The following is a 9622-nucleotide window of genomic DNA, read 5'->3' on the forward strand; positions in this document are numbered from 1 at the left end:
CTTCTGATTGTGTTATCATTTACAATGATTCAATGATGTAGTAATTTAAAAAATTGAGCCCACCATCCGTAAGTGTTGGATCTGGGTGGAAGTTATTTTGTTTTCTTAACTATTAACTTTGATTGATTTCTTTTTTTTAACTATGTTTGTCTCCTATTATATTTACTGATATTCATAGGTTAGTGCAATGCTTGTTTTGGGTTTGGAGGCAAAAATTTGTTTTAATGTTATTTTGGTTATAAGGAGTGTATACTCTGCCGATTAAGTAAACTATAAAGTTTTATTTCAACCAAAGTAAGATCTCTGTTGAGTTAATGAAATTTTTTAGGTTGTCTAGATTTCTTCTCCCGAAAATCTGCTTCAACAATTTTCAGATGTAGCATAGCTGCGGTTGTCTTTAACTTTTCCATTGTTATTAGCACTTATGTTTTCCGATGTTAGGGAACATGCAAAGATAAAGAAAAAACTTCTTTTTGTTTGAACAATATATAGTAAACTTCTTTTTTTAACGATGTCTGTCTCCTATTATATTTACTGATATTCATAGGTTAGTGAACTTGGCATTTGAAGGTTGTAGATACTGTCATACCATAATCTGACTAGAAGCCAAGAGCTTGATTCAAACTAACTTGTTTTATTTTTATTAGAACTTGTATTTTATCCTTTATGTTTGGTGTTTGAAGGTTTATGCTTTGATGTTTGAAGGTTGTAGATGATTGAATATTAGCAAGCATGTTCATAATTCAATTACAGGGATTTGGATAATGGAGTAAAGTCATCATGGATCATGGCGGGCGAGGTTAATACCATAAGGCTCAGTTATAGCAGTTATATCGCACAAACATAATCATTATCCTTGACATGAAGGAATACCGTGCTATATAACTCCTTTCTAGAAAAAAAAGGATAACAATTTTAAATGTAGAATTCGTCTTATAATTTAACATCTTTCAGTATTGTATTTTTTTATATGGGAAGACTTTGCTACAATAAATGAAGAAAAAAAATTGTTTCTTTTGTAGTGTTATAATTTTGTATAGACTGTGTTATAATTTTTCTATAGATTTAAATTTTCATTACTGAATAAAAAGTGTACAGAATGAATATATATATATATATATATATATATATATATATATATATATATATATATATATTTGTTAGTTTCTATGTATTTTGTTTTGTGTCAGAATGGATGTATATATATCTGCATGTGTACAAAATCTTAAAAATAAAAAAACAGATAATTGTACGTAGAAACTGCACTTACTGTTGCTAGTAGAAGTATGTTATAAGGAAGGCTTTGAAATGTGCATTTATGTTTTCGGTGAACTTTTATTTGGTGGAACAATTAATGAAAATTAATATCGTATTTGGAATAATCATTTACTCTTGACGATAACACTTCATGGAATAAGCAAGTCTATATGTACAAAATCTTATAAAAGAAAAGACAGATAGTTGTGCACAAAAAAACACTTACTGGTACTCTATGTGTACAAAATCTTATACAAAAAAGACAGATAGTAGTACACAGAAAGACACTTACTATTACTGAGAGTGTGGTAATGAGATGACCTTTGAAATGTTCATTCTTGTTATCAATGAACGTTTATCTTGTGAATCAATTAATAATAATTAATATCGTAGTTGGAGTAACCCATTACTCTTGGAGATAACACTTAATGGAATAAAAGTCCATATGTACAAAATTTTATAAAAGAAAACACATATAGTTGTGCACAAAAAGACACTTACTGATACTCCATGTGTACGAAATCTTATAAAAAAAAGACAAATAGTTGTACACAGAAAGACACCTAGGAATCACCTTTTACTCTTGAGGATAACACTAAATGGAATAAGAAAGTGTGTATGTACAAAATCTTATAAAAGAAAACACAGATAGTTGTGCACAAAAAGACATTTACTGGTACTCCATGTGTACGAAATCTTATAAAAAAAAAGACAGATAATTGTACATAGAAAGACACCTACTGTTATTGATAGTGTGGTAACGAGATGACCTTTGAAATGTTCATTTTTGTCATCAATGAATGTTTATTTTGTTAACCAATTAATAAAAATTAATATCGTATTTGGAGTTACTCTTTACTCTTGAGGATAACACTTAATGGAATAAGCAAGTGCGTATGTACAAAATCTCATAAAAGAAAACACACTTAGTTGTACACAAAAAAACACTTACTAGTACTCCATATGTACAAAATCTTATACAAAAAAAGAAGACAGGAAAGACACATACTGTTACTGATAGTGTGGTAATGAGATAACCTTTGAAATGTGCATTTTTGTTATCAATGAACCAATTAATAAAAATTAATATCGTATTGAAAATAATCATTGAAAAATAGTTGTATTTGTAGATGTCCATGAGATTACCTTTGAAATGTGCATTTGTGGTATAATTCAACAAGGTTTACTTCTTACTTCGTGAAGGAATTAATGAAAATTAATACCATATTAAGAAAAATTGTTGAAAAATACTTAATTTATTGAGCACATCCATTTGTACAAAATCTTACAACGAAACATATAAATAGTTATACATAGAAAGACACTTAATAATCATTCCTTTAGTTAATTGAATGAGGACATCCTTGTGTGTAAAATCTTACAAGGAACAACATACGTACTTGTACACAGAAAGACACTTAATACACAGATACATATAACGTGTCCTGGTCAAATAGATTGATGAAATTCTAGAATGAAACAACCAAATAAATTTTGAAATTATAAGCAAGCACGCCATAAAACTTCTATAATTGTGGTTTCAACAACAAAAAACATTGAACAAAATTTACTAATATCAAGAAAGTTGCAATCAAATCTACCCCCACAAATTATAGGATTGGTTCAAAGCTAATAACCAATGAACAACATAGTTTATCATATATGAGAAACTTTAACAACTTTACGAAAAATAAAAGGTTATCTAATATTTTTCTAATGTATCTAATTAGGTATATCATCTATGAGCAACTTTAACAACATTAATCTTTAGAGTTGCACGTGGTCTGATCTTCTTTATGCATATGGCAGATTTTGACTTGGACAACATGTGAAACCTTTAATACCCTCCATGAATAGGCAATGCCCACGAGAGTGTTGTAGTACATTAATCACTGGATTTACATCAAACATCGAATTGTATTGCAATTAACTCCAATTGATCAAATTAACTCCACCACCAACACTTGTCACATGCACAATTGAAAAAGTAAAAAGAAAAAGAATTAGAATCATAGAGACATAATAAAATTTGCTAAGATGTGAAAATGAGACATTCATAGCTGTCAAGATCTTATTTTTAAAGCTTTTACTTCTAACTTTGAAAGAAATAAAATTTCAATATTAACTAAGCAAGATTGACTAGGGGTTAGGTGTGAGAGGTAACCCCAATTTCAAAACTATAGAATGACAAAGTAACAGGAATAATCAGGAAAAATGGTGCAAGAACCTAGAGTATGTTCATTTTGGATATATTTTTTCACAAATAGTTACTATAGAGAAAAAATTAATAACATTAATTTATGCACAAATCAAAAGTAAATTTTTTAGAAATTAACATAAAGTGTGAAGTATTTTCATTTCATGTGAATTTTTAAGTTTACTCAAAGTCTTTGATTTCATCTTCTCACAACCGATATGAATTCTGAGTTGGTGGTAGTTTATCTTTCACAATCAGATAAACTTATGTTTCAAGAAACTTCATTGCTCTAACCTAAAACAAAATTGGATTGAAGTATGATTGTTCTTCTTCACTTGACCACAAAATCTAATGGCTCACGGAACCATTTGTTAATGGTGGAGGAAAAGGAATACTGGTGATATTCCTATGCCTTAATAGAACAACAATATTTACATATGGGTTTGGAACCTTAGTTTATAACAACCAAATCCTTAGTATACTTAGTAAACTATTGTACATTAGATGAGGTCCAACAAAAAAGATAAAGTGAATGCAAGAAGTGCCCACATTGACTTCCATGACACAAATAAATAAAAATGTGATTTTATGAATGCATAGGTGGCTTGACATGAAAAAAAAAACCTATCACAAAAGGTTGTTTATTCATGTTAGTTGCAGAAGTAGTTGGTTGCTCTATGCCGACGTTTCTTTGCTCTATGCCAGCGTTTCTTTACTCTATGAACTCCATGTAAACTCCAGAAAAGTGAACCTCAGATGAAGATTCCATTAAATCCACAACTGACTTAGTTCCATAGGCAAAGATCTACAAAAATAAAATGTCAAACAAACACTCAATAAAAGACAGAAAAACATGAGTAGTAATAATAATAACAATAATAGTTTTTATACCTTTCAAATGTATGTGGCTGATTGGATCAATCAAGACAACCATTTCACCTTATCAACAATGCTTAAGTTGGATTTACGCTTTCGGATGAAGTTCATTCAAACCTTCTAAAAGATGATTTCAGTACACCATACAAGAATCTTAACAATTTCCACTTCCTATAGGGTTATACATATAAATAATCAGAAAAGTGTTATTAGATATTCAAGAACTGAACTAAAGGACAAAAGAAGTATTTTGAAATTTTGTTCTGTCCATGGCATGACCTATCAAATAAATAATAACGATTCAGGTCATCATCAACATCATATTGAGAGGACGAACTAAACCAAGCTTAGGCATCAGAGATCAAGAGAAATAACGAAAAAAAAAACCCTAGAACGAGAGAAGGGATGAAGATAGAAACTCTCACTTACTCATGAGACAAAATAGGATACATAACGGTGATAGATGTGGAATGAAAAAGAAGAATCTCGATGAATGTGCGTGTGGGTGTGATCTTTGCGAGGAAGAAATAAAAAACCCTAACCCCTCTTTTTCACCAAATTTCATCATCACACAATGTTCAAAGTGCCTCTGACAGAAGAGAAAAAGCGAAGAACCTTGTCCCAGCAAACAAAGACTTGAGGAAATTTCAGTGGTGAGAGATGAAAGACGCAGAGGGGAAACGAATGAAAGAATGAAAAGGGTTGGTGACACGTCATAGAAGTTAAAAAAAATTGAAAACTAAAAATTAAAATGTCACATCTTAATGCCATGTAGGCAGGTTAAAAAGGGGTCAAATTTGGTGAGTTAAACTATCATTACTCCTAATTTTATTATATACTCCTCTTTCAAGCAATGGACACATGTGTCTAAGGCTGCCACGTATCCATTATCCTCCTCATAAAGTTGTCTAACTAGAGCGTGACATGTGACAACATCTTAGCACTCAAAAGTTTACCAATGGCAGTCTGCCATATGTTCCTCTTCATAAATCCCCATCGGATCCAAAACACATCCATCACACAGGCCACCTCCACCTCGTCGGTGCAACTACAGCAATTTGACAGCCAACACCAGGCCTCGCCAACGCTCACCAAAGCACCGCACGCAGATCTAACCACCAAAGCATCGCCACCCACACAGATCGATGGTGCAACAACGCGAACGACCAACCACTACGGATCTCCTCTATGTGCAGACTCCGACAGCAGCAAAACCTCCCTCGACATAGCATCCACCCACTTTGGCACATTGAGCTCACAGCAATCACGACATCACAATGGCGGGGCCAGATCTTGTTTCAGGGGTTTAGAAGGAACGCTTCCCGGAAGGAGAAAGACGAGGGAGAATGAAAGATGTTGGCGGTGTGTGATTGGCCGTGCTGCAACCACGTCAGAGTCATTGCTCTTGCCCACTTACATTAGTAAGCTCCATTAAAGAAATATATATTGGAGGTTGCTCTAGACAATCCCAATCTAGAACAGCGCATGTGCATGTATCAATCCATCAATTCAAACACGCATCAACCATGCACTCTTAAGGGGAAATGTGTTGGAGATGATTGAGGTGGGAGCAAGCCCTTAGGCCGAATCCGTAAACAAGTTTTCAGCAAGAAAACGTTATTGAATTGAAAGGTATTGCTTTTCAATTGTGAGAAACAGGCAATGCCTCTACAACACCAAATATATGGTTTTGGTTAGTAATAAACTAGTGGGTCCCACACCGAGGTCCACCACCCCGCCATTCATTGATCAAATAAGGTTGGGGCCTGTGCATATCACACAATTCTATGCATATGAAAAAGTTATGCCATGTAATATCATGGTATCAGGCGTTGCATACAATTGAACTCACACATGGTGCATATTAAGTGCATGCATTTGCAATTACGGTACAAAGTTAGTATATTTCTCTGCTACACTTTATTATAACGATGGAGACCAAACACCTCTGCAACATTCAAAATATAGGAGTAACCTAGTTCCAACAGCAATAACAAACTCCATCTTCGTGTTCCTTTATATCCTCAAAGGAAGAAAGCATTGTGGAAGGTATCCATACGCGTCGACCCAACATAGGATGATGTTTTGATCTAGTTAATTGTTCTCGAAGCAAGAGAACCATAAAGCCAAAAGCTTATAACAAGTCACACAACTTTCAAGTCCGAACACCAAGAGAAGAAAATTGATCCAATCCAAATTTCAACAAGAGCCGAGAACAACAAGCTTGGATAGAAAGTCATTCCAGAACTATCTTAAAGTGAAAACCTCAGATGGAAAGTTATTCAAGAATTGTCTCAAAGCCATAAGCTCAAATGGAAAGTCATTCAAGAATTGTCTCAAAGGCATAAGCTCGAATGAAAAGTCACTCGAGAACTATCTCAAAGGCATAAGCTCAGATGAAAAGTCATTTGAGGATCATCTCAAAGGCACAAACTCATATGGAAATTCAATCAAGAACTATCTCAAAGGCATAAACTCAGATGAAAAGTCATTCAAGAGTCATCTCAAAGAAGGACAGAACATAATAATGATACAGGAGAGCCCTGGCTCTCCCAAAGTTTTCTAAATTTATATTTTTATATTTATTTTTATATATTTTAAAATTATATTTATATATTATTATATTATTTACATTAAATTTATATTATAGAAAATTATAATAAAAAATAAAATAAAGATAAAATGAAAACCAACTTGATAGAGAAGTTGGTTAATAAAAAGGATTAAGGTTCTCTCTTTGACCATGACGTTCTTTTATAATAAGTCATCATGAAAGTGCAAGAGGGGAAAGAAAAACAAAAATATAGATTGGGAAGCAGAGGTTGGAGAATGTAGCGATTGAAGTAGGCATTCTCACAAGATATAGAGAGATTGAAGTAGGCATTCTCACAAGATATAGAGAGATTAACGTAGGCATTCTCACAAGATCTAGAGAGGTTGAAGTAGGCATTCTCACAAGATATAGAGAGATTAACGTAGGCATTCTCACAAGATCTAGAGAGATTGAAGTAGTCATTCTCACAAGATCTCTCACGGATCAAGGTTAGTATCTATTACGATTTATGTATGTTAAGTTTATTTCTCCTATTACAATGTTTCTACCAAATTTGTATGAACCTTAGTTATGACTTTATGGATTCTTTTATGAAATTGATAAGAACCCTAATTATATTATTTCCCCAATTTAGTATAATCCTAAATTTAATTTAGGAATTTTATGTTTTCGCTGCGTATGACAAATTTTTAAAATTTTTGAATTTATATAATGTTGCTTATTTAATTAAAGTAGTATGAGTTTTATTTTGTTTTGCAACGTGATAAATGTGATTTGTGAAGATGTTAGTGGAAAACGACAAGTGCACCGATCACACACAACAAATAATAAATATCGTTCTCTCCACAGGGACTTGTGCAACACATGACAACTCTTACAATTCACAGCTCAAATACATAACAAAGCTCACAAAAACACAAAGAAACCCTAATTATATTATTTCCCCTAATTTAGTATAATCCTAAATTATAAAATTTAGGAATTTTGTGTTTTTCGCTGCGTATGACAAATTTTTTAAATTTTTGAATTTATATAGTGTTGCTTATTTAATTAAAGTAGTATGAGTTTTGTTATGTTTTGTAACGTGATAAATGTGATTTGTGAAGATGTTAATGGAAAATGACAAGTGCACCAATTGCACGTAGCAAGTAATAAATATCGTTCTCTCCATAAGGACTTGTGCAACACATGAAAACTCTCACAATTCACAACTCAAATACACAACAAAGCTCACAAAAACACAAAGAAACTCTTTTTGGTATTTTATCAAACAGTTGGTGTGCAACAAAAATTTAACATAGATTATATACAATTGTCAATACTAGATTTCATTCACATTATTCTCTTGCATTCACAAACATCTCAATTCCAATTTCATGTCAAAATCAACTCACAAGAATACTCAAATCCTATTCCTAGCGACTTTGACTCTATGATAACTCATCAAGTTTTAATTCCTTGAATCCTTAACAAGTGAAATCATGCATTAAGTTCAAGAGTCTTAAGATTACTGATGAATCATGTTCTATCCCTAGATACAAGCTCCATTAGGCATTCAATTTCAATTTTAGGTTCAAAAGACATTTTCCAACATCTCAAGTACCACAAATCATGCATTGGTGGCTAGACCAAAGCAAGCATTAAGCATGGAAATCAAATACTAATATAGAAATGGAAAAGCATATGGATTAACATCACAAAATGCACAATATTCAATTTATTACATCTAATCTCAACACATAGGTTTACCTTTCCATGGTGGAGAACTTAGGTTTTACAAATTGAAGAGATAGGGAAGAAATGGAAACCAAAGAGAAGATGCAAGCCCTCTCCCAAGGTTCTTGGCAGCCACTCCATGCTCGAATTGCACCTCCCATTCGTCTCTACATCTCCCAATCACAACCCATCTTCCTCTCCAACCCCAAAAAGGGGAAAAAACCACCATGAATGGAGGAGAAGACCCAAGGAGAAGTGGGAGCGCTTTCCAACAACCCTAGCAACCTCCAAGAGGCTCTCCAAGCACCAAAATATGTTTCTCTATCATGCAAAAATGAGGAATGGTCCAAACCCTTGTGAGAAACAAGATTAAAAACTCATTTTTTGACATGTCAAATACGCCACTGCTCAGCCTTGTCTCAGCAACGCTCAGGGCCAGGTTTTACGGATTGAATGGCGCTCAACCCCACTTTCCACCGCTTAGCCTTGTGGTGCTCAACCCCAGTTCGCCACCGCTCAACCTTGTGGCGCTCAGCCCCAGTTTTCCATCGCTTAGCCTTGGGTAGTTTGATAACATTATGTATTCATAACACAAGGCGTGATTCCAGTGGCGTCTGATGCTGGTATTTGCTTCAAAATTAACCATTTCTTGTCGAATTATGTTCCTTGAGTTCTTGCTTGTTTTCCTCCACCACAAATTTTTCCTTTTAACTTATTTAACACACTTAAAAGAGAGATTAGAAGCAAAACAAGTATATAATAACTAAAACACAAAAAAAATACAAAACACACTAAACTTGAGGATATAACAAGATAAAAGCTAGGAAAGAGTTGATTTTTTCATGACAATAAAGACACAAAAAGAGATAAAAATGGACATTATTAGAAGATAAATTTTATCTTTTTCTAAATATGTTTGAGGATATAAATTTATATTAAAAGATTTATGATAAATAGTAAAAGATTTTTTTTTCAAGAAGACGGATTGTGATGAAAATGGAAAAAATGCATCTACTCTCAAC

The sequence above is a fragment of the Vigna unguiculata genome, chromosome 5, assembly GCF_037176805.1.
Source record: "Vigna unguiculata cultivar grain cowpea cultivar isolate G323 ecotype 2 chromosome 5, ASM3717680v1, whole genome shotgun sequence".
In the NCBI taxonomy this organism is placed as follows: domain Eukaryota; kingdom Viridiplantae; phylum Streptophyta; class Magnoliopsida; order Fabales; family Fabaceae; genus Vigna; species Vigna unguiculata.